At 41.8% G+C, this 25,485-nt stretch overlaps 1 protein-coding gene and 1 long non-coding RNA gene across 5 annotated transcripts in view; one reads left to right on the top strand and one right to left on the bottom strand.

The window, feature by feature from the left end:
- Chd6 (chromodomain helicase DNA binding protein 6) overlaps positions 1-21,885 on the bottom strand; it is a 192,164-nt gene extending 170,279 nt beyond the window's left edge. For 3 of the 4 annotated variants that reach the window (XM_035446807.1, XM_027423517.2, XM_035446806.1), the window contains exon 1: positions 21,761-21,854. The gene's annotated coding sequence lies outside the window, so the exon portion shown is untranslated. Of the gene's footprint in view, positions 1-21,760 lie in introns of all 4 variants that reach the window. The other variant, XM_027423516.2, reaches the window with a different exon arrangement.
- Positions 21,886-22,167: 282 nt separating this feature from the next.
- On the top strand, positions 22,168-23,142 carry LOC118239084. The gene is made up of 2 exons (XR_004770568.1): positions 22,168-22,589; positions 22,987-23,142. It is a non-coding gene; the product is annotated as an uncharacterized LOC118239084 (long non-coding RNA).
- The last annotated feature ends 2,343 nt before the right edge of the window (positions 23,143-25,485 follow it).

Here is a 25,485-nt window from a genome sequence, read left to right as displayed (position 1 = left end):
TATGGTATTAAATGTGTACTGAATTATCTATCAGTAACTCCATATCAACCCTCACCAGCATAAATGTTACTATGTCAGTTCTCTTCCTAGCAGTGTGACTGGTAAGTTATCAGTGTGCCCCAAGATCTCACAGACAAACCTTTGAGCAATAGAAGCAGAGTATACAACAGAGAGAACTAATCTTTGGTGAAAGAAGTTGGAAACACACTAGGGGGAGTAGGGTGAAAATTCTGTTTTAGGGAAGAGGCACAAGAGATCCTTATAAAGCACTGGCATGTTCTCTGCTGATCCCAGGGTGGTAGTTAAATAGTGTAAGTATACATGCATGGGCGCATTCGAGCGCACGCACGCACACACACACACACACACACACACACTCACACATATGTATATATATACTCTCACACACACATACACTCACACATATACGCACATGCATACACACATACACACATACACACACACACACACACACTACAGATGGAATATTTTTCTTTGCTCCAGCTATACCTATCTCAAATAGTGTATGTAAGTATACTTTACAGGAATGCATGTTATGTTATGAAATGTAAGTCCTGCTGCATTGTCTTCACCTAGCTCATTCCCAACCCAAAGAATCAGTGCTCAGTAACATCTGTGATTGACTATTTAAATGCTAGATGTGGTACCACCTCAGTGGGTCAAGGCACTTGCCCTATGGCCTGAGGACCCAAGTTCCATCTTCAGGACCCACATGGTAGAAGGAAAAAACTGATTTCTGCAAGTTGTCATTGAGCAACTCTTACATGCTGTAACTCATGCACACACACACACACACAGACAGACTCTCTCTCTCTCTCTCTCTCTCTTTCCTTTTTTCAAAAGCTAGTTATGGAGGTGCACTTGGAAGACAAAACAGTGAGTTCAAAGTCAGCATGGGCTATATAGTCTCATGTAAGAGAAGAAAACTCCAGTACAGCAATATAATCAACACAGGTTAGAGCTAAACCCTAGGAAATATCACAACACAAGCAAGAAACTTGTTTCACAAAGATATATTGTGTCTGAAGATTCTACATAAGCAGCATTTCCTTCTCCAAACTGATCAGAAACACAGTATCTGTGTTTAGCTCTACTACTGAGATATAAGGTCTTAATGGCATTTTAAAACACTAGGGGGCGGTATGGAACTTTAACAAATACAATCACTAGCAGTGCCAAGTATGAAGGTGAACACCTATGATCCAAGTTTATGGAAGGTAAGACAGTGAACAGTGAACAATCTGGCAACCAGGGAAGAAGACTGTCTCAAAACACCCAGCAACAACAAAAATGATCTAGACATACTAGCAATACCACCAAAAGAAAGCCTCCACCTATGATTTTGGGAATTCCCATTTCATTTTTCTGTGAGTACTTATTAAATTCCTATCCATCCTTTAAAACCCAAGTGAGATGTAAGTTCTTTGGGGATGCGCTAACCTCTCTCCATATTCCTCTATGTTCCTTTTACTCTTCTATATATTGTTTCATTGAAATCTAAACATCAGTCATGTCTACTTCCCTTGTGACATTTGTCTCCCTAGCACCAAGCACATGGCAGGAATCTCCCAGATCATGAAAGTGTCCCCAGACTAACTTGAAAACATGACACCAATGGACACATCATACCATTCAAATGTCCAACTGAAGATTCTCAAAACCAGTGAGATTTCCTAGACAAAGCACAGTCTGTACTAAAGAGGTAGTAGAAAACTTTATTCTCTAGGATGTTGTTTTGAGGTTGTAGCTACTAGCTCTTACAGTGAACTTCAGGGTGGCATCCTGAACACTACATGATTTAAATGACGATTATAGGATCCCCCAGGTAAATTACAGTCCCAAAGGTATGGCACAGCGACATAGTCCCTGAAGCAGCAGCTAACTCACCTCAAGGAGGTGCTCAGAACAACCTGGTCCTTTAGGGTGAAGCACATGACTCAACATGCAGTGAGACAGAGGCAGAGAAATTTGTACACTTACAGTTTTACAGAGAACAATTTTTACTGAATTGGAGACTTACTGACATAATTGTTGTCCTAGGTGGCATCAAGACCAGGTGGGCCAAAAAAGGGATTTGAAACATAAGTGAATATACTTTGGCTAGAATGTAGCTTAATCATCTTAAAAGAATACGGAAAATGGCATCCATGGAGTCAGTAGCTAACTGCAAAGCCCCAGTTCCAAGTTTTATCTATGTATAGTACTCTGAGAAAATGCAAGGAAAAACACCTAGGGTTACTCAGGGACAACTGTGTCAGTCAAATCTCAAGATGGCTGCTTTTGTGGTAACCCTGCTATCAAAAGCAAGCTATGTAACCTCCTAGTCACTGAGATAATGAAGGTAATAACAGAGCCTTTAATATCAGTGAGATTAATCAAGGACTAAATAAGATAACACATAATAGTGCTGGTATCCCCCAAGCACTCGAAAAAAATGTTTGCTCTTTATTTCACAGCTCTGGGATGGGACATGAATGCCTGCCTTTCTGGCACTGAGGCCAGACCTAGCCCCTAGCCTTTTTACTTCTGGCCTCCTTGTTGCACATCTGAGTCCTCCTGGCATGCTCTAGGAACCCACTTTTCTTCTATTCTCTTAAGTGAAAAATTATTATTTTCCTTAGCAGCTTCTCTCCTGTCAACAGACTAATGACAACAAAATCAACCTACTATACAAGTCTGTGATGGCAAATCTTTATTGCCATCTTAGCATGAATGGAGACACACTCTGAGTGTGTCTGTGAGGAGACTCCACAAGGGCTTTGATATATAACTGGATTAATCCCTTGGTGGATCTGTAAAATGATGGCATCACTAGCAGTGGTGGAAGGTGGGAGGCAGTGGAAAGGAAGCAAGTCACCAGGGGTGTGTCCCCGTACATCCCCAACCTCTCAAATGATGAGCTAAATAAAATAAATCTCTCCTCTCTTGTTCTGTCAGGTATTTTGGTCATAGCAACAAAACACTAACTCAAATATCTGGTCAGGAGGTCCCTCAAATATTTTTATAGATGGCACTAGCTAAATAATGAGAAGATTAAACATTTTAAGCTCCAATATCAAATGTGAGAGTACATTTTCCTCTCTCAATCATCTCCTCCCTTTGACTCCCTCTCGTTTTCTTTCAGGAAGGAAAGGCACCAAAGTCATAGACAAAAACCCCCTTTCTCCTTCTGTAAGGCCAGCTCTAGTACCTGCTAACTGGAGCAGATTTACAAGGGGTCTTTTAAAAACTTTCTATAGGGCTGGGGAGATGGCTCAGTAAAGGACCCGAGTTTGGATCCCCAATATGACATGGCAGCCTGTGCCTATGATCCCAACACTTGGCAACAGAAATAGAAAACCCCTGGTGCATCCTGGCCAGTCAGTCTAACTAAGTTAGTGAGTTACCAGTTTCAGTAAGAGACCTGTCTCAAAAATAAGGCACAGTTATTGAGGCAAACATGCAACATTCTTGCATACCTATGCACGGACACAAACACATATGTTCAACATTGATGTCTGGTCTCCATATGCATGTGGAAACACATGCAAGCATACTTATGTGCACTCGCGCACACACACAGGACCACATACACTTAAATTAATCTCTGGCCTACACATGCAGGTGCATACACCAACAAAAGCTCTCTTTAGCTCTCCCTTACCAGGAGTTTCTATTCTACACACCACAAAAAAGTGAAGCTGTCAGGTTACTCAAACTGAAGATGTGAGCTAAACCTCAGTTCACTGCCAATAGTAAGCACAGTGGTCCAAGGTTAGGATCCCACCCTTCCTCCCTTCTGGCAGAAACAGGTGGTCTCTAGAGAAGCTATATCCTGACACTATTCTTACTGGTGGCTGTCAGGTTTCTGCATGAGCCACAATTAGCATTGCTACTATTTTCTTGAGGATCACTGAATATCAAGATCTGTTTTTTTTTTTTTTTAAAGATTTCTTTATTTATTTTGTGCATAGTGTTCTGTGTGCACATATGCCTGCAGGCCAGAAGAAGGCATCAGATCCTATTAGGAATGGTTGTAAGCCACCTCGAAGTTGCTGGGATTTGAACTCAGGACCTCTGGAAGAGCAGTCAGTGCTCTTAACCCCTGAGCCATCTCTCCAGCCCCATGATCTGTTTTTTATATGTAGTTCATGAGCTTTTAGTGTTTTGTTTTTATTTTTAAATTATTAGGTCTCTTTTATCCCCCTTTAAATATTGCTTTATATTACATATTTTTGTGCTTTAAAGGACACTATTTTTTTCTTGTTGTTTCTAGTCTTAATGCTGTCTGTATTTCACTCCAGTTTCTTTTGTGATACAAACCTAATTCGAACTACATACTAAGCGGGTTCACCCTCCTGTCCCATAAGCACCACAGAGCTGTATGCAGTTTTGAAAGTGTTTTACACTATAGAAAACATAATTCAGTAAGACTACTTCCAAAGCTATCGAGCATACAGACTAGAACATATCACATACACACAGAGACACATAGAACAGACAGACAGACAGACACTCGGACACATTAAAAACTAAAAGAAAGGAGTGTGCTGGATGTCTCTACAATTTTGTTCAAATGACTGCAGAACCTGGAAAAGCTGTTGTTGCTATTGATGCATAACATACTGATATATATATATATATATATATACACACACACACACACACATAATTTGAATTTTTGGAAATTTTTGATGTGCTGTCAACTTTGGAAAAAAGTATCCCAGTTTACCATGTTGAGTTGGCATTGTACAAAAATTAACAGCCATATGGGTCTAGAAATGTTGAACTTAATTTTTTTTCCATTTGTACAGGGGTAACGCACTGTATTAAATATGTAAGGTCTAAAAAAAGAAAAAAGAAGGGATTTTGAGAGCCCATCCTATGTGAAGGGATGCTCTCTTGGCCTGGACACATGGGGAAGGGCCTAGGCCTGGCCCAGGATGATGTGGTAGACTTTGGGGAGTCCCTTTTGAGGGCCTTACCCTGCCTGGGGGGGATGGCTAGGGGCAAGTGGGATGTTGGGGGGAGGGGAGGGAGAGGTAGAGGGAGAAGGGATTGACATGTGAAACAAGCTTGTTCCTAATTTGAACTAATAAAAGAATAAATTAAAAAAAAAACTAAAAGAAAAAGGTGGAAAACTTCTCATTCCTGATGATGACAGAGTCAGTTATGAAAATCTGTTTCCAAAATTCTGATTAATACTAAATTTTTAAAGCTAGCACACAAATAATTCAACAGTTTTAATCCTAAATTAGAAAATAACTATTAGAGCCTTCTCCCTGTCTCAGGAAGACATGAAAATTCAAGTGTATACAAGATCTAACTTTCCACTTGAAAATTTTGACTCCATCTTCTAAAGCCAATTCTTGGCTTGTAGTGGGGAGGAGAATTTTTTATTTCCATTTCTAAAATCCTAGGATACCAGATTAAACTAATCACCACTGAATGTTAAGAACAAACGATACCTCAACCAATGCAGGATATCTGACTAGATCCTAAATGGGAGGAGGGGGATGGAGAGGGGACACCATAAAAAATATCACTGTATAAAGTTTCAATAGGGGTTACCTATCTGTGTCCTGTCATGTTTCATGAGTGCTTGTATTACAAGCTCTACAGAAGGACTTCAGGACAGATGTCAAACCTTCAGTATGAACTGTCACAGTGCATGTAAATAATTCTCACATGGTAGAGCAAAAATAAAAGGCAGAAAGTTAAAAGGCAAATTTGGCAAATGTTAAAATAACAAGTGAACTAGGTACACAAAAGAGGGGTGTCGGCAGGGTGATGGTGGCACATGTCTTTAATCCACGCGGATCTCTGTGAGTTGGAGACCAGCCTGGTCTACAGAGCGAGTTCCAGGACAGCCTCCAAAGCCACAGAGAAACCCTGTCTCAAAAAAATACAACAACAACAACAAAAAACAACAAAACACACACACACACAAAATAAAACAGAGGGGTGTCTTGGGCAGGGTTCTCTAAAGAAACAGAACTGGTAAAATAAACACACACACACACACACACACACACACACACACACTCACGCACGCAAGCACACAATTAGAATGGCTTACAGGCTGTGTGATCCAGTTAGTTCAATAATATTACCTGTCAACCAAAAAGAAGGTTCAAGAAGAATCCAGCAGTTCACAAGACTGGATGTCTCAGCTAGTCTTCAGTATACACTGAAATCCTGAAGAAGTAGGCTCTAATACCAGTAGAGGAATGGACTTGCTAGCCAGTGCAAGAGTAAGCAGAGAGAAAAAAAGAGCAAGCTTCCTTCTTCATGTCCTTTATAAAGGCTGACAGCAGAAGGTATGGCCCAGATTAAAGGTGGAGTTTCCCATCTCAAAAAAAAAAAAAAAAAAAAAAAAAAAAGATTAAAAGCAGGCCTTCACACTTCAAATAATTTAATTAAGAAAACAAAAAAAACCCCTTACAGGTGTACCCAGAGGCTTGTGATTCAGTTAATTCCAGATATTGTCAGCTGACAACCAAGAACAGCCATCACAGGTACTATTTTCTATATGTTGTATCTTTCAAGACACAAAAGGGAATACATAAATGCCTTCGAATATAAACATGTTTTTAATTCTCCATGCTCCAATTCTCCATTAGAATAGAGGAGACCAACTTGACCCAAATTGGTTCATTTAAATACTACCCACATCACAATTTATTTGGCAAAGAGAATATTTCACATGTAAAAACCAAGTCAGCCTCTACACTAATCTGTAAACAAATCCCTAGGAACAAGATAAATTAGAACTGAGGTGCTGTTTGGAAACTATACTTGCCACATGTTAGATACTTTATCTGGATCCTATATTTAAAACAGAGTATCAGCACTGTGAGTTTTACACAAATGTCAAGACTTAAAGGAAGACTTTCCTATCTGTGCTAATACAGAGCTAAAACAAATAAGCCCAAAACATTTGAGACCATAGTTGTGGGTAACCTCCAACTCGTGACCCTTCCACTGTAATTTCAAGTGTTGAAATTACAAGTTTGTTTGTGCCACCCCACACAGTTAACTAATCCATTTTAACTTTAACCAGAACTACAAGACAATAAAACTGACCAAGTTTCATTTCCACCTATCTCACCACACAGGCAATTCTACTTAACAATAAAAAGGAGAGAAATAAATTAAAATGTTCTACCTATTCAAATAGGAGCACTTGAAAAAGGAAAATTTGCTTAAAAATCTACTATATACCTATCTCTATGAAAAATGAACTTTATGCCCAAGAGGGCCCCAATTTTTATTAGAGAAGTCAAGCACACAGGAAAATAAAGAATAATGGTTGGCTCTGTCTCTTCCTGTGTGGCTCCTGGATAGGCCAATCCTGATTCATTATTTATTGGCAGGATATTGGAAATCAGTATTTTCAAACTCAGGCACACATTGGCATTGCCTAGGTAGTTACAAAAACAAACAAACAAACAAAAAAAAAAAACTAAATGCTGGGTCCCTCCACCACCAATGTGATCTGATTCTTTGCAGTCTATGCACTTGCATTTTTAAAAGCTCCTTAAGTGATCCTAAATTGTACAAGGTTTGAACACCACTGTTCTAAACCAGTCTCTACTACCCAAGCATGGAAAAAATGTCACTGGTTAAAGCCTCTGTGAATTCTCCCTGCAAACACAAGATGAAAAGTCCCTACCAGGATCTTTCAGCATCTCAATTTCCTACACCTCCCACCGACATACTCCACAGTTCCCCTACCAATGCTCCAGCCACAACTCACCATGCATTTTTTTTTTGGGGGGGGGGGTTTGAGACAGGGTTTCTCTGTATAGCTTTCCAGCCTATCCTGGCACTCGCTCTGGAGACCAGGCTGGTCTTGAACTCACAGAGATCCACCTGCCTCTGCCTCTGCCTCTGCCTCTGCCTCTCCAGTGCTGGGATTAAAGGCGTGTGCAACCAACCATGCACTTTTGATAGGCTTTTTTTCCCTAAGTGAAAGGTTCTTCAAACTCACAGACACTAATCCTAGGGTATTGATCATCAAACTCTAAATCAATTTCCAAAAACCTATTTAAGAGTGTCTGCCTTGCAAAAGCCTTAACTAACTCCAGGTTAAGCCCCCACATTTATGGTTACTCCCTCTTGTTATATCCAAACCTTAAAAAATAACACTACTTTAGGATAGTGCTTGCAACAGCTTACCTTTCTGCTTCCTCTAACATACGAGGCATCCTACAAGGACAGAGAGATCATATGCATTCATCTTCAAATCCTTGGGACTCAGAAATGGATGAAAAAAAATTCAATAATTGTTTACTAAATAAATGAGTAGCGATATGAGAAAAGATAGAGGCAGTTCAATGGAAATCCCAAATTGGTTAACTAGGCACAGTATTTCTCTGTGCTTGATGAAAGAGACTGATTTTCAGGCAGACATAGAAAAAATACAGAAAGGAAACCCTGAGATTTTTCTCATCTCAAATGAAAGAAAAGACTCAGAGGAGCTGAAAATGCAAGGGGCAGAGAACTACAAGTGTGGGAAATCCTGACTATGCCTTGTCCCAGGAAAAGGCTGCTCAAGGATGCTGTAGGTCTCTTCAAAGTTTAAAAAGAATTCTCAGGAATTCATTGTGTTTTTTTTAGTCAAATAAATCTATTCTGCCTCATTAAATGTTTCATTTTACTGTTCTATGTGTTCAGATGTCACTAGGACATAAGCTCTTGAAGAGCAGAATTGTTGCTTTGTCTACTACTGCACTCCAGGTTTGCACACCAGGCATACAGATATTCAGTATATATTTACTGAATAGGTGATGGATACATTTTCTTTGGTACTAGGCCCTCTAATCCTAATCTTCCTAGGCAGAAAAAGACTAGAATTCCTTTCCCACCTGGGCCACACACAACAAAAAGAGCATAATCACGAAAAGCCCATGATAAAGGATGATGAGGCTCATGGCCAAGGTTTTTGTTTTTCAACACCCTTTTCTCTCAGCTCACTAGCCCACTCCTGTTCTCAGAAGTGTTTTCTCATTCTTTTTCTTGGTTTGTTTTTGTTTTTTGAGACAAGGCTTCTCTATGTAGCCCTGGCTGTCCTGGAACTCACAAGAGATCCTCCTGCTTCTGCCTCTCAAGTACTGGGATTAAAGGCGTGCACCACCACATTTTCCCATTCTTAATACACTGTATTTACATTCCTAACTGTACATCCCTGGTCCAGTTCATTGTCTTGGGACACAGAGCAGATCTTGGGCAACTTCAGCAGGTGCCCTGGGACTTAGCTCTATACCTCTAACACTTTCTACCTCCCTACCAATCTCCATACACCCACTCTTGCCTGCCCAACCAGTTCCACTCAATGTCCTCATGTAACTTACATCCCTCCCTCACCCCCGTGTTTTGTTGTTGTTGTTGTTGTTGTTGTTGTTGTTTTTGGATCTCACAGCCCCTATCTTATGATACTTTCCACAAGCTATACTGCAACAGAACAACTGTCTATATGCAGGTGTTTATGAATATCTTGTATCTTCTTCACCCTATGAATTCTTGAGAACAAGTTCTAGGATCCTCCCACTCAGCATAAAAAGCCTTGCAGAATATCACCAGAAATTCCTTCTAAAAGGAGGGAGGGTTGGTAAACAAAAATATCAAACCTTTAACAAGAAAGATTATCAATGATTTTCCTCTGAATTATAAAATTTCCAACACTATCATGACTACAATGCCAGGCTCTTGACATAAATTAACTCACATAATCTTCAAGCCCACCATAGGACATAGCTATTACTTTCACATTAGATGAGAAAACTGAAGCACAGGCAGGACACACAGGAAGTAAGTAGCAGAGCTTCAAACCTAAGGTTATAGCTATAGACTCCATACCCTTAACCACCATTCAGTACAGCCTTTCTGACTATAGGGCAGCTATCCTATCATAGCTTTCTGAAACTCCCAAAATACTAGAGATTTGAAGGGTATACAATTATGGCAAGGAGCTATCTTTATCATGTTAGGAAAGGCAAAGTTTCAGAAGGGAGCAAAAAAAAAAAAAAAGTAACAGACTACAAAAAGAAAAGAGTGGGAGCTTTTACAGCACACATATCACTGGGCAGGCTGAATCTAGTAAGATGTAGCCCTGAACTTAACTTTAGTCAAGGCAGGGCTCACAGTCCGTATGGAACAGTGAACACCAAGATCCCAGAGCACCAAGAAAGGCGGCACACTGCAGTGCCTGCAAATGAGGGTTTGAAAGTTCAATCACTGGGTGCCCAGGTTCTTAAAAGAGAAAACAAGAGTTAAAACCTACAAAAATAGTACCTCCCTGTCTCAGTGAAAACATCTCCAACGTTTTATTTTAAAGAGTATTTTTAACCACTCACTCCAGTCAAGATGGCTATCATCAAGAAAGCTGACAAATGCTGGAGAGGTTATAGAGAAGGAGGAATCTTTATTCACTGCTGGTGGTAGTGTAAATTAATACAGCCAGCATGGAAAGTCAGTATAGAAGTTTCTCAAACAATTAAAAATAGAACTACAATGTGATCTAGTTATACTACTCCTAAACATATACCCAAAGGAGTTAACCTACCACAGACACTAGTACATCCATGTTTATTGCTGCTTTGTTCACAACAGTAAAGAAATGGAACCAGCCTAGATATCTATCAACAGATGAATGAATAATGAAAATATAGTACATACAAAATAGACTACTACTCACCTGTAAAAAAAATGAAATCATGAAACTTGCAGGAAAACTGACAGATCTGGAAAGTATAATATTTAGTGAGGCAACCTGAATTGAGAAAAACAAAAATGCATGCTGTCTCTCATATGCAGATCCTAGTCTATAATGAGTACACACATGCACGCAAACAAGTGTACATGTGGATAAAGTCTAGAACATCTAAGAAGACCAAGAGGGAGTAATATTGGGTGATAAGGAAAGACAGGGGCAATAGGACACACGGTACATGAAAGAGAAAAATAACTGGGGTGGTATAGGAGCAATTGGAGAGATGAAGAAAGGAGAAACACATCTGCTTAAAAATCAGAATGGTACCTAACACATATGTTAATTTTAAAAAGTTTTAAGTGTAAATATTATGTAGCTTACAGATTTATTAATTTCAAAGCATTCCTTTCTCCCATATTCTTTTTTAATTAATTAATTGTATGTGTATGGGTTTTTAGCCTGCATTTATATCTGTGCACCAAATGCATATCTGATGCCAACACAGGCCAGAAAATGATGTCAGCTCTCCTGAGCCTGGAGTTAGAGATGACTGTGAGCCACATGGGGGCTGAGAACAGAACCCAGGTCCTCAGGAAGAGCAGCAAGTGTTCTTAACTGGTAAACCACCTCTCCAGCCCCAATTCCACCCCTCCCCCTTTTTTAAAATTTCCTATGTGAGTTTTCAGGACCCTAGCCTGTGGAGGTTAAGGAAGTAGTCCTATACTGTAAAAAGAAAACTAGGAACCTCCACAGATCAATGCTAAGGATTCACAAAACACTAACATAACTAGGATCCCATTTTATTATTCATACAACGATGAGGTTAGACTACGTGTCCTCAGATGTACATTCCAACTCTTCTACATGGTGAAAACTGAGAAAATGCTTTCTTTACTTTCTGAGAAATCTAGTTATAATGCCAATGTTTACAATATCCAATACTCTTCAATCACAAGCTAAAAATAACTGCCATAACCACACTCATGAGGGCAGCAACAAACCTCAGTTCAAAAGGAACACACAGCATGAATATCCAGGGAAGAATCCTGCTGGCATGAAACACCACAAATAAATACAGAGTAGGTAAGAGCACAGAGTAGGTATTATGGGTAAATCAGAAGATTCCTATTTGTATACAGCTTATGCAATCAGTCATGGAGCACCATCTTAACATGGGAACCTACTTAAAGCAAGGAAAATTACAAACATTTTAAGCATGGGATCTGTCAGACTATTAGATTGCAGTTCCATCAATGGGCTTCCCAATTCTCCAAGACCTCATAGTGGACTAGGAATGTAGCTCAGCTGGTAGAGTCCTTGCCTAACATGCAAGAAAGCCTTGGGTTCAATCCCCAGCACTGCATGAAACCGAGCATGTTTGCATATGCCTGTAATTTCAGCACTCAGTAGGTAGAAGCAAGGGGATTCAGAAGTTCAAGGTCATACTCAGCACAACTGGGAAGCTTGAGGCTAATATGGGATCTCTGAGACCCTGTCAGAAGGTGGAGAGAAGGTGGGAGAGAGAGAGAGAAAGGGCAAGAGAGAGCCAAATAATTCCAATACATACAGATAATAAGAATTTTAATTCTTTTGGAAGAAAAGTTACACAAAAGCCAGCCAGGCATAGTGGCATACACTTGATATAGACCATAGAGAGAATAACAGGGATATACAAGGGGACTGTCTTTTAAAAATGCAAATAAAAAGAAACTGAAGTAGCATATTTCAAAATGACAAGTCTCCAAATCAGTATTACTCAGGTACTCATGTCATTTTTTAGTTAAACAGATACTCTTCCCTACCACATCATAACCCACTGGGCCCTTGGAGTATAAGACCTGCCACGCAAAAGAATTAACACGGGAAAAGTGCTTTGATATAGCATTAACCAGTGTCATTACCACAACAGACAGTGCTGTGTTACAAAGCACTCCATGCACCGCTCAACCCATGCTCTTTAAGGAACCTTCTGACTAGCATTCTGAGCTTGCAAACCACATAGGACAAGCCCTTGCTGCCTCTTTCTGTAAGAATCACTACCTAAATGACCAACAATTTCCCACATGTGATGTACATGTGTTTAATAAAGCTGATGTTTGATTAGACCCATTTATTATGACTAGACAGCATTTTAAAAAATGTTTGACATTTGGATCTCGGCAGTCAAATTTGACTTGTATATAATCAAACTTCTATCCACTTGCCAATCACAAAATAATTTGCAATTCTGCTGGGGATACTGATCAATATACTAAAATCAATGTTATCCTTGGGTTTCCAGAGTTTAAAATTTACATACAAGCACATGGGGCAGGGAGATATATATATATTCCTGAATGAGCAAAAGAAATCTCTTTTACCAAATACTTCTTAAAACATTCTGCAAATGGGGGGCAGAGAAAATCAGTTTTCCAAAGGAGACTTGGGGAGTATGATCAAAAATGGTTTCCTTTATAAATTGTAAATTCATCCTTGTACTCAGCTTACAAATATATCTGATAGAGAAACCCTATGACCTAATGAGATAGAAACCATCATAACCAGCACTATTTCTTCTGAGAACTGGAGAACTATAGTACTGCACTTAAAACACTGCTTGCTTTAAATCTTATTAAGAAAACATGTCAGGCTAGGTGATGGTGGCGCACACCTTTAATCCCAGCACTCGGGAGGCAGAGGCAGGCAGATCTCTGTGAGTTCGAGGCCAGCCTGGTCTCCAGAGCGATTGCCAGGATAGGCTCTAAAGCTACACAGAGAAACCCTGTCTGGGAAAAAAAAAAAAAGAAAGAAAGAAAGGAAGGAAGGAAGGAAGGAAGGAAGGAAGGAAGGAAGGAAGGAAGGAAAAGAAAAGAAAAGATGTCAGAAGCCATGTCGAAGGAGAACATATACATAGTAGTCACAGACAGAAAGGTTAAAAGCCCTTACTGGCAAATCTATTAGCTACCTTGTTGTTTCTCAAGCCTCATGAAACACATCCAAGCTTATTTCTGATCCAATTTTCTGAACTTTCAAATCAACTTTCACATAACCAGACAATATAAATGAGTAAATAATGTCAATTTTAATGATATAACTTGCTAACCCTTATTAAGGATAGTCTTATCTCTTATTTGCCTTTCCAGCAAAAAGAAAAATACATGTACTTTTGCTGCAATGGGGGGGGGGGTGTCAGAGACTAAGGGTCTAAAGCTGTGCTATTCTGTATCAGTGGCACTAGCCACTTAAAACTTCAATTATTATTAAATTTAAATTCTCTTCAGTCACATATGTATACATGCCTAGTAACTCATGTGGTATTTCCATCATAGCACAAAGTTCTACTAGGGAGTGCTATCTTAGAACAATTTCTCAAATGTCAATCTTCATAAAACTCTCCAATAAATTACTGGTTCTCCACTACCTACTTCACTGGTCTGACATTTCTAACAAGCTTCATGGCAGTGCTGAAGTTGTTCAACATTGGCACAAGTGCTCTCTACCAGTAAAGGGCTAGCTTTCATTTCTGTTCTTTCCCAATCAGCCATAGGTTAATACTTCCATAAAATATCAGAAAAATGGATTGGCAGAGGGGGGATCACATCAAGCAGAACAATGTAAGTTTATACTTTTATTATTAGATTTGAGGTAAAATGTCTTTTCTAAGGAACTACATAAAAGTGTCTATATGCTTATTATAAGTACTGTATACAACTCAACCCAGAGACATAACTGTTCAGACCTGCACAAATCCAGGGGCTATTTAAAGGAATCAGATCTGTGAAGACTCAAACGAGTCTTTGCCATCATCTTTCTGAAGTTTGCCATTAATCTTTCATAACCTCTATAAGTTCCTCAAACTATTTTTACAATTCAAGGCAAAATTGTTAATTCCATTAAGTAGAATACCCTTAAATCGCTAACATGGCACTTACCAAATTTGCTTTAAAAGGCAATCTAGTGATGGCAGGGTTATGATGTGGACTGTCCCCCTAGACCTCCTGTGTAGAAAAGTTGAGCCCCAAATGGTGGCATTGCTTTAGGAGGATGAGGTGCCTTTAGGGAGTGGAGACTAGCTGGAGGTGGCAGGCAGCTGTCTTGGAGACCTATTGGGTTCTGCAAAAAGATGTTTCTGCCTCCTAACTAACACCAACACAAAACACCCCTCATAAACCTGCTGTCATAGCCACAGCCTAGCCACCAAGCCTGGTCAACATGCCATCCCTGGGGCCTGAACCAAAATAAATCCCTCCTCCCCTATTTCTGTCACAGCAATGTTATAGTAACCAACACAGATATCATCATTTATAGTGTGAGCTAATCCTGTCACATGACCAGCAATGATGATGGCTTAATGATTTCATGGGAACCTGACAGTTGATGCAAACAGCTAACACTGCAAAAATTGTTAAGCCAAATTACACAACGAGCAATAATAAAGTGTCTGTTAAATTTTGCAAAAAAAAATTTTTCAGTAAACAAAACCTATGATCTAGACTTGGCTTATTAGTAACAGTCTGAGAAGGACTTATGAGAACACTGGCTATATTTTTTTGAACTCAAAGCAAACAGCCCAGGCACACTTCTTTACTATGTATACCCAGAAATGAACAAGCCATTAGAGCAATGGTTCTCAACCTTGCTAATGCTGCAACCCTTTAAATCAGTTCCTCGTGTTGTGGTGACCTCCTTCCATAAAATTATTCTCATTGCTACTTCATCACTAATTTTACCACTGTGATGAATCATAATGTAAATATCAGTGTTTTCCAATGGGCTTAGGTGACTCCTGTGAGTCAAAGGGTCCTTCAACCCCAGGGGGGTTGGGACTCACAGGTTGAGAACCACTGCCTTATAGCAATCAGTGACCTTTACCAAACTATCTAATCTATATATTCAGAAACATAAATTGATTCTTCTCTTCAACTTGTGTTCCAGTCCAATAAATTGACTCTATAAGAAAATCTATGAAAATCCAAGTTCAATGACTTGCCAAAGCTGCTCTTTTGAGTCTTTGACTGCTCTAGACTTATTTTATCAATTTGTTTTTAATCACACAGTACAACCCAAGAGCCTTAAAAACAAGACACTTTTCCACAGTAACAGCTGGTTCTATGGAATCTGATATATATACTTGATCAACTAGACACATTTTCAGAAAACCCCACTTAGTGTTCATAGAAGTTGTAAGACACTACATAGAAGTCTTGAGATATGAGAAAAAGTATTTTGTTTAATTCTAACAAGAACCTGTTTGGCTTGTTCCTTCCTTAAGCATATGTGAATAAAGACAAGTGCTTGGGCTGTTTACTTTGGGTTCAGAAAAAAAGAAAATCCTCATCTATAGACCGAAGCAATAATAAAATGAATAAGGAGAAAAGAAAAAGACAGAAATTGCCACGCACTTTTGTCACAACCATCCTGCTAGCTCCATCTGTAGAGGCAGATGGATGACACTGAGAAGTCTAGAACCCTCTAAGGCTATCTTACTGCTGCCCCCTTACTTCCCACAACCTTAGACCCTACCAAGGGGAACCAGCATGGAAGAGCACAGGGAGGGAGGGGAGTCTAGGGATGCCCCCGGGAATGCTGTAGAGGTACCTCCCCAGTCCAAATGGTGGAGTCTGAGGCTGCACAGGACTTAAATCAATGAGTTTTAATTTAACTTCTGGTATGTGGGTAGAAAAAGTTGGGAGACAATATGAGAACCACAAATGACAATACTATTCTTTGGACTTCACAGATAAACCAATGACTGATGAAAAAGTTACAACCAAACTACAAAGACCTCTTCTCCATCTGAAGTCAGTCCTTCTACATAAACAATCTTGGTATTCAAAAAACATACATATCCAGCTAGGCATGGTACTATGTGTCTTTTTGTTTTTTGTTTTGTTTTCGAGACAGGGTTTCTCTGTGGCTTTGGAGCCTATCCTGGAACTAGCTCTTATAGACCAGGCTGGTCTCGAACTCACAGAGATCCACCTGCCTCTGCCTCCCCAGTGCTAGGATTAAAGGCATGCGCCACCAACACCCGGCTAGTACTGTGTGTCTTTAATCTCAGCAGAGATCTCTATGAGTCAGAGTCCAGCTGGTCTACATAGTTCCAGGACAGCCAGAGCTACAAAGTGAGACCCTGTCTCAAAAATAAATAAATAAAAGCAAAAGAAAAATCAAACACAGATATACTTTTCCAAAAAATAAATAAATAACATGGTCATACAGCATACAAAAAAATCTAAAATATATACTATATAACTACTTTTTAAAAAACTATACCTATAAAACTAGATGGATGGATTCTCCTTATTAAAACAAAACAAAAACAAAAAAAAACCTTAAAGAACACACAAGAAAAGGAATATCCCCTCTGATTATGCAGAAAGGATATGTGATAGGTAGGGTTTTAGTGGGGGGGGTGGCAGGGGAGGATGGGAGGGAGAGGGAACTGGGATTGTCATATAAAACAATCTTGTTTCTAATTCAAATAAAAAAAATCTGAAGGAAAAAAAGTATGCTAGGTGGTGGTAGCACACGTCTTTAATCCCAGCATTCAGGAGGCAGAGGCAGGCCAACCTCTGTTGAGTTTGAGGCCAGCCTGGTCTATAGATCGAGTTCCAGGACAGGCTCCAAAGCTACACAGAAAAACCCTATCTCAAAAAACAACAACAAAAAAACCTTCAAGTACATATTCATCACTTTCCACTTATGTTTGGAAATGCTCCCTTTAACAATTCTAATCTACTGCCTAATGTTCCTAAAATTTTCAAATATTGTCTTAAGTTCTAAAGTAATGGATAACACCACCATGTAAGTCTGTTGAAAGATAGGGCTTTTTCCTCGTTAAAACACTTTAAGTCAGGAGCTTGAGAGATCACTCAGCGGTTGGCGGTTAAGAGTACTTGTTAATCTTAAAGGACCTGGATTTGATCCCCAAAGGACTCACAGGTAGTTAGAAACTACCTGTACCTCCCAGGTACTCACATGGTACACAGTCACACACAAAAAAAGGAATCTAAAAATTTTTTTTAAGACATTCATGATTACAGAGAGGAAAAAAGTTCAGTTTTAAAAACTTCCAAAAGGAGCTTAAATCAGGTCACATATGCTAAAGTTCCCAGGACAGAATAACAACGGCAAAGGACATAAAGAATTCTGAGGACACACAGACTCTACCACAAGCTATAGAAACTCACCAACATAGGTACTACAGACAAAACATTTTTCTCTAGATTTTATCCAAACAATTTAGTTCAGGATGGGAACAGCAATGGATATTTTAAAATAACTCTATTTTACTACCTTCAGGACTTTTATGGAAGTAGCAGAATTTCTCATGAGGGGATCAACGCCTCCACAACACAAACCAAAGAAAAGAACATTCTGGCACAGAAAAGTGACTACATTCTCCCTCTGCACGTCACGATTACTGCGTACCAGACTATTCCTAAACTCCTAAATGTATTACAAGAAAAGAGGGTGACTGGGCCTTCACTGTATTCCCCCAACTTCAGGAATCAATTCTTGAAACAGAAAAGTAAAACTGGATGCATACTTAGGAAAAGTATGTTCAGTGACCTAGCACCACAAGACTAAAACAAGATGGTACAACTCAAGTTTCTAAAGCAATCTTTGGAGTTGCTTTGGAGCTAAAGGATCTGGGCCCAAAATCTTCCTCTATCCCTTTCTAGTGTAATGGCCTTGAACATGTTACTTCATTCTGCTGAGCTGCAGCCCAGCTTCATGAAGTGGCTAATGAGCAAGGGTACCTAATATCCCTACAGCCTCAGCACCTAGCCGAGTGCTAGAAGCACATGAAGTATTCCATCAGCGCTGGTTCTCTGTTGCCTGTCTCACAAGTATGGCACATCCCACTGCAAATAAATGATCCTTAAAGAGCAGACACCCTAGCCCTAGCTATTACTTCACGGATTTCAGAGTTTGCAGTATTATAATCTGGTACTAAAGAATGCAGGCAACCCCATGAAAACCACTGTAGTCTTTTCCTTGAACTAAATCACAGCTTTTATGAGGGATAGAGGTAGAAAAAAACAAAAAAGAAAGAAACTCACTAAATATTTATTAAGAACAAAACTATCCAAGGCTTTGCAGCAAACAATTCAACCACTGGGGAAAATGGAATAAAGAAAGCAATTTCTTCAGGGGATGTGAATACTGCCACTGTCCTGTTCCAAAGGTGCTTTTGCAGGAAGCTTTCTAAGGGCACAGGTGAGACCCGCTGGTCCTTACCAACAGACTTCCCATCAAAGTTGGCGAGCACAGGCAATGACAGACGGATGTCTGAGGTTTACGAATGGTTTAACACAGAGAGCATAACCACAAGCTAGACTTGGGATTAAGCCATGCTTCCAAGAAAACCAAAAATGTTTTTGAAATTTAAATAAACTAAAGAAATCATGATACAATGGCCTTGGGGCATATTGTTTCTGATAAATCTTCTGCAATGTTCAGCTGGCAAAATCTTAAATTGGACGTAGTTCCTAAAGAGATATAATCCTGCTACATATTTTCTTTGCTATTTATTTGAGACAGTTATAAGGAAAGTATACCAATAATTTTTTTTTAAAACCCAAAAAACAAAAACCTCAAGTGGATCTTCCCGAAATGGAAGGCCTAACTGGTTCTCTCACACCACTTCTAACTGGTTTTTCAACCTTTAGCCTGAATTCATATACTAAGGAGGACCTCCTACTATGCTACTATAAAAAATAATTATAAAGATATTTGAAAATTGGGGTAAAATGGTATCCAGTTTGCAGTGTTATAACAAAGCTAACTGGAAAAAGAAATATATATAACTCCAGGGAAACACAAATTTCACTTCATTACACCAAGATAGACTACATACACCAGGAATAGCACCTCAAAGTTGTAAGTGGAGATTCCAAAGCAGCTGAGTGAGGGGAGGGATATATACAAGTCAGTAGTTTTCTGTGTGTGTGTGGTGTGTGTATGTGTGTGTGTGTGTGTGTGTGTGTGTGTGTGTGTGTGACTGGATGGATGGATGGATGGATGGATGGATGGATGGATGGATGGATGTGTGCCTGTGTACTTGGAGACCAATGGTCAATGTTTCTTCCTCAATCTCACCACCTTATTTTTCAAGACAAAGTCTACCCTGGAGCTTACCAGTTCAGATAGGCTGGCCAGCAAGCCCCAGAGATTACAGAGCCAGCCACCATGCCTGACTTTTTCATGTAAATGCTGGAGAATCAAACTTAGGTCCTAATGTTAGCATGGCAAGCACTTTACCACATGAGGTATCTTCCTAGGCCTCAGGTTAGCTTTTAGTAACCCACTCATAAAGAAAAAAGTTTCAATAGAGAAAGACTAATAACCCATCTATGAAGAAACTCCAAATTAAGCCATACCACTCCACATTTTCCAAGCCCTTTGTGAAACCACCTGCTCTGGTTGGCATAAACCATGCTACATGACAACTCATGCCTAATCAGTTTATCATACACAGATCTGAAATCTTTCTGTTGCCAGAGAACCACAAAGTTCACAAAAACTCTCTTGGAGGTTGCCAACCTGATCGTCCAACTTGGCTTCCAACTAAACTACTGTGCCCCGCACAGCCAATGGGACAGACCCACTCACCCCAGCACAGAAAGTTGAGCATTCACAGCTCTGGGAACAGAGTGGTGGTGTCTGTCCAGGCTTTTCCAAAAGCACCATAAGCAGATGCCCATGAAGTATGCCAATATGGGGGCCTACTGGCATGATATCCTTATATACCATTTGGGAAATAATCAAATCCTAGACAAAATATTTCAAACACTCTGAAAACTGTCAATATTTAAAATATCTATCTTCTCTGTTCGTGGATCTGTTACAGCAGAAATGAACAGTTTTTTAAGAGGTGGAGAATAAGGCACACACAGCCCTAGAGAAAGATGCTCAGAGATGCCAGGGATTCACTAGAAACCTTGGCCAGATTACTAATGGTCTATAAAGCCTAATTTGGAGAACACGGGCCTACGAGCTCAAAATTGAATTATACTGCCTTATTAGATCCCACATTCGTGAAACCACACTCATATTAGTCATAACTGAAACTAGGAATACTCTATGTACACAAATATAAAGTGCTTGCTTATGCATTTTTAATTGGATCAAATAAAACTGAAGCTGCAAACAAACTCACATTTCAATTATCTCTCACTAGAGCGGGGATTTCCTAATAACCTCGTTTTAAAACCCAAGGAGCTGCCAACCCCTCTGCTCATCTGACAGGCATGGTCCCTAGAAATTTTGGGAAGGACATTCTCCGTTACTTCTCAACACAGAAGAAAAATAAATACCTGAAGGGGACAGATTCTTTTTTTATTTTCTTCCCCACCCCCGCCCGCATCTCCTTTTCTTTGCAAGCTCTAACATGCAATCTAATAACGCACCAAACTTGGCAGCGGGGTGGCTTGGTGGCTTGGAGTCTTCAGGGCTCCAATTTTCTGGGCGAGTGCGCGCTAGTGCGTGAGGAGCCGGCGGGAGGGGCGCGCGACCCGGGGACGCGCCGGGGCCCCCGCCCCCTCCCGGAGCAGCAGCCTGGCACCGGCCCACCCTCCCTCACCCCTGCAAACAGACGCAGGACGCCGAGCGGAGCAACTTCTCCGCGGGGGCGGCAGCGGCTGGCGGGCGCGGGGCGGCCCTCGCGCGCCGCGGGCCGCTGGGGTCCCCGGGAAGCCTTGGCAGGCCCCGCCCCGCCGCAAAGGCCCGCGCTCGGGGTCTGAAGCGGGACCCCGGACCTGGGCGCGCGGACCGCAGCGGCGCTCTCCCAAGGACGGAGGGTGGCCGGAGCGCGCGGCAGCCCGGCAGGGCGGACGCCAAGCCCCTCGCCTCAGGCCTCGGGGCCCTCGGCCTGGCCGCGCGCCCGCCGGCCGCGCTCGACCCCTGCCCGGCCGGGCCTCGCGCCGCCGCGGCCCCTCAGCCCCGGTCCATTCATAGGGCAGCCCCATCCCTGCCAGCGGGGCGGAGACAGGGTCGCCGCGGGCAAGACCAGCCCGCCGGGGCCAGGCAGGAAAATAAAAAGTTAAGAGAAGAACTTACCTAAAATGGCTCCTGCAGCAGCCAAAATACAAACAGCTATTATTTGGTGAAGTTTAGCTCAGACACCCTGCAAGGACACCCTAACCCAGCTCAGGCCCGCCTTTCCCGCCGCGCCATTGGGCTCTGCTGGCCCCAAACACAGAATCATTGGTCATCTGGGCTGCCGCTCAGTCTGAAGCCCGTTTCAAGCTTGCTTGCAGGAGCGAGTGATGGGCTCGCTCCATTGTGCTCGTATTTGCATGGATGTGATCGCGGCGCTGATTGGCCGAGGCAGGCGCCGCCCCGCCTCCCAGCCTGGCTCTCCCCGCCTTGCAGACAGCGCAGCTCGCGGCCCCGCCCCCCGGAACGAAGCGGTCGGGCCGCGGGCGGGGGGGTTGGGGTCCTGCGGGCGGAGGGGGCGGGGGTTGCTGCCCTCCTCAGCTTGCAGGTAGGGGGGCGGGGACCCGGGCTCTGGCAAGCCGGCGAGCGCCCAGGGCTCAACCTTCAGGTGGAGGTCTCCCAGGTAGTGGACAAGCGAGCTGGAAAACCCGGGGCTGGCTCTCCTGGGATGGGAGAGGATGTACTGGGGTCCCACGACGGGATTGTCCCGCTGGTGTCCAGATCCTGTACACTCACTCGAGGAGAAGGAAGGATCCCAGCGGACAGGAAAAGAAGATGCTGGGGGAAGCCAGGAGCCGCATCGTCTGTCTCAAGCTGCCTCTCCTGCAGCTCTGCCTGGCTCCCTAGCACACAAGGAGCTTCAGGGCCCTCCACACCCCGGGAGTTTTCCAGTCCTGAGGATCCTGCAGCGCATTGGATATGCTTCAGTAAAATCGGGAGTGGAGCCATGGTGTGTTTATTTTCGGGCCTATCTCCACTACCATCCTTGTAGCATCGTCAAGGACAGGGCCTAGCATATGGCAGAGATTCAACCAATTGTTATCTTAGGTAATTCGTTTTTTTAGCAGCTAATTTTTAAGTGCCCACTAAATACCTGACATTGATCTGAGATGTAGGCTATAGCGGTCAATAGGACAAAGCTCTTGCTGTCACTGAACAGGCAAAAAAAAAAAAAAGGCAATAAATAAAATAAAGAAATGAACACAGGGGCAGGTAGTGATGATTGCTGTAAGAAAACAGATGGAGGGAAGAAGGAAATCAGACCGGAGATGGGGGAGGGACAATTAGGACAGGAGAGATCCTATCCTGCTTAGCTGAATAGTCCTCTTAACATCCTTCCCACCCAGGGACCAAGTGATCGCATTTCCTCTTCACTTCTGCCTGCCCCATCTGGAGTGTTTCCCCAGTGCATACTTAAAAGAAGAAGGGAAAAAAAAAAAAAAACTGGTTGGACTCTGACTTTAGAGGTTCACTTTACCTTAATTAAAGCAGGAATGATCTAATTCTGATGACTCCAAGAGCAGTTTGTCAGAAGTGTTTAAGATGAGTATGGTTTGAGTGTGTCAAGGGTAATCACAATGTTAACAGGGCCTTCCTGTACCCCCAGAGAGAATGTTTTTAGCTCTTTAGATATCCCAGTTTTCCTGTGTCTTTCATCTGTGGCCCTAACCCTCTTCTGAGTCTTACTTCTTGTATTGTCTGGTTTTATGGCAACTTGACACAAGCTAGAGTCTTCAGACCAGGGAGCCTCAGCTGAGAAAATGTCTTCATAAGATCTGGTTGTAGGCAAGACTGTAGGGCATTTTCTAACTAGTGATTGATGGGGAAAGACCCAGCCCATTGTGGGTAGTGTCAACCCTGGGCTGGTGGTCCTGTGTTCTATAAGAAAGCAGGCTGAGAAAGTCAGTAAGCAGTAGCCCTCCATGGCCTGCCCTGCCTGAATTCCTGCCCTCACTGCTTTTGGTGATGAATTGTTGTATGGAACTATGAGGAAATAAACCCTTTTCTCAAGTTGCTTTTGGTTTGGTGTTTCATCTCAACAATAGTAATTCTAGCTAAGATACTTCTTCATTTCTTGTTTGATCCCAGAGATTTGTCCAGTTAAAAATGCACGGGTAGTAGCCCCACATCACATAGCCATCTCATCTGGAACCTTTCATTTGTGTCAAGGATGGCCAAGATGTCTCACAGACCATGCTTCCTCCTCTTTCCTCTTCCCTTAGATATTAAGTACAAGCTCTGTCATAGGCATCGTTTTAGATGCAAAGACAGAATACTAAGGCAGGAACATTCCTGGCTCATAGGAACTTGTAGTCTAATTTGGGACAAGGCAGAAAGGCATGCATCTCGAAGGTCTCCAATCCTGCCAGTCTGGTGAGCAAGTATACCATAGCTAATAGTCCTCCTTGCTCTGGCTTCTTAAGGGGATAGCTTGCCTTACCTTCTAAGCCAGCTGCTGCAACAGCTAAAGGACCAGGAAGCGGGTGGTCAGACCCCTTCAGTCCAATTACCAGGATCAAGGGTTCTGGAACTCTCAACAGTCCTCAAGGGGCTGGCATCTATGAATTTATTATTCCTGGGATGAGGCTGAGAGAAATAAAAACTGGACAGAGAGGGCAGCACTTATATGCCAAGAGAGGCAAGAGAGAACCTAGGAAAGGAGAGGAGCTGGACAGAGAGGAAAGGTAGGCTTGGTAGCAGTTGCCATTCTCAAACTTTGAGGAAAGTCAGTAAGCAGGAAACACAAAGACACAATGTTGGGTAGTAAGACAAGGAATCAGTAGGAGTCGGTGATGGAATCACAGCCCAGTGGAATGCATAGGAGCAAAGGAAGTGCCTGGGGTTACATTCTGAAGACGAGATACTGCAAGATGCTCAGCAGAACCGAGAAGAGTTAGTGGATTCTAGCTCTTAAGCTCTTTCAGAGCAGCCAGGGCCCTCCCTGTAAGGCAGCACTGAGCTGCTCTTTGCTGAGTTCTGCCCAGAGGTAAAGTTGGTTCTGTTCTGCAGGGGTAAGGCATTTAGTGTAAGGTATGGATGAAAAGCAAATCTAAAACGACTATTTGGCCTGCTCTCAGTATGGCTGAAGGCTTCTGCTCAGGGATAATTCTCTAAGAAGCCATATAACATGAGTCTCAGTATGGGGCAGGGAAAGGAAGGAAGTTGATTCACAGCTCATCTTTCATTGGGCAGAGATTCACATCAGTTATTCACGGCTAGATGCCAAGCAAGCTTCTGTGGTGTCCCCAAACACAGTGTCAATAGGGACCCTGGAAGGAGGGCCATGAGACAAAGCACTCTCGGGATTCACTTGTGTAAAGTCAGATGGACCTCACTCAGAGCTGCATGCCACAGCAGCTACAAGATGAAATCAGTTGACACCATGGGGCTACAAAGGCCTAATACAAAGATGAGACCAGAGATATAAGAATTCTGTACCATATAGTAATTTCCCATTTTCAGAGTGTTCCAGGAAGGGGAAAATATTACAATTCAAAAGGGTGGCCTCAGAAAGGCTTCCTGCACTTCTAGAACTTTCTGGTAGTAATTCAAGCAGAAGATGGAAGATGTCTGGCTATAATCTCTCAGTTTCCTGCCTCTATTCACTTCTCTGTTTCCTCAGTTAGACCATGAGCTTCGCCATTGTTCTTGACTCTAAACCTGTAGAACGAAGAGTCTATTTCTACCAGTCCATTTCATTCTCCTCACAAGCTTACGGCAAAATTATTCCTCTCACTGATCAGGTAGGCCCATCTTGCTGACCAAAAAGAAAAAGAAAAAAAAGAAAGAAAGAAAAGAAAAGAAATCTTGGTAGAAATAAAATTTCTGTCACTTCTGGGCATCCC

Source organism: Cricetulus griseus, chromosome 6, assembly GCF_003668045.3.
Source record: "Cricetulus griseus strain 17A/GY chromosome 6, alternate assembly CriGri-PICRH-1.0, whole genome shotgun sequence".
In the NCBI taxonomy this organism is placed as follows: domain Eukaryota; kingdom Metazoa; phylum Chordata; class Mammalia; order Rodentia; family Cricetidae; genus Cricetulus; species Cricetulus griseus.
This window is presented reverse-complemented; position numbering and strand designations above follow the sequence as displayed.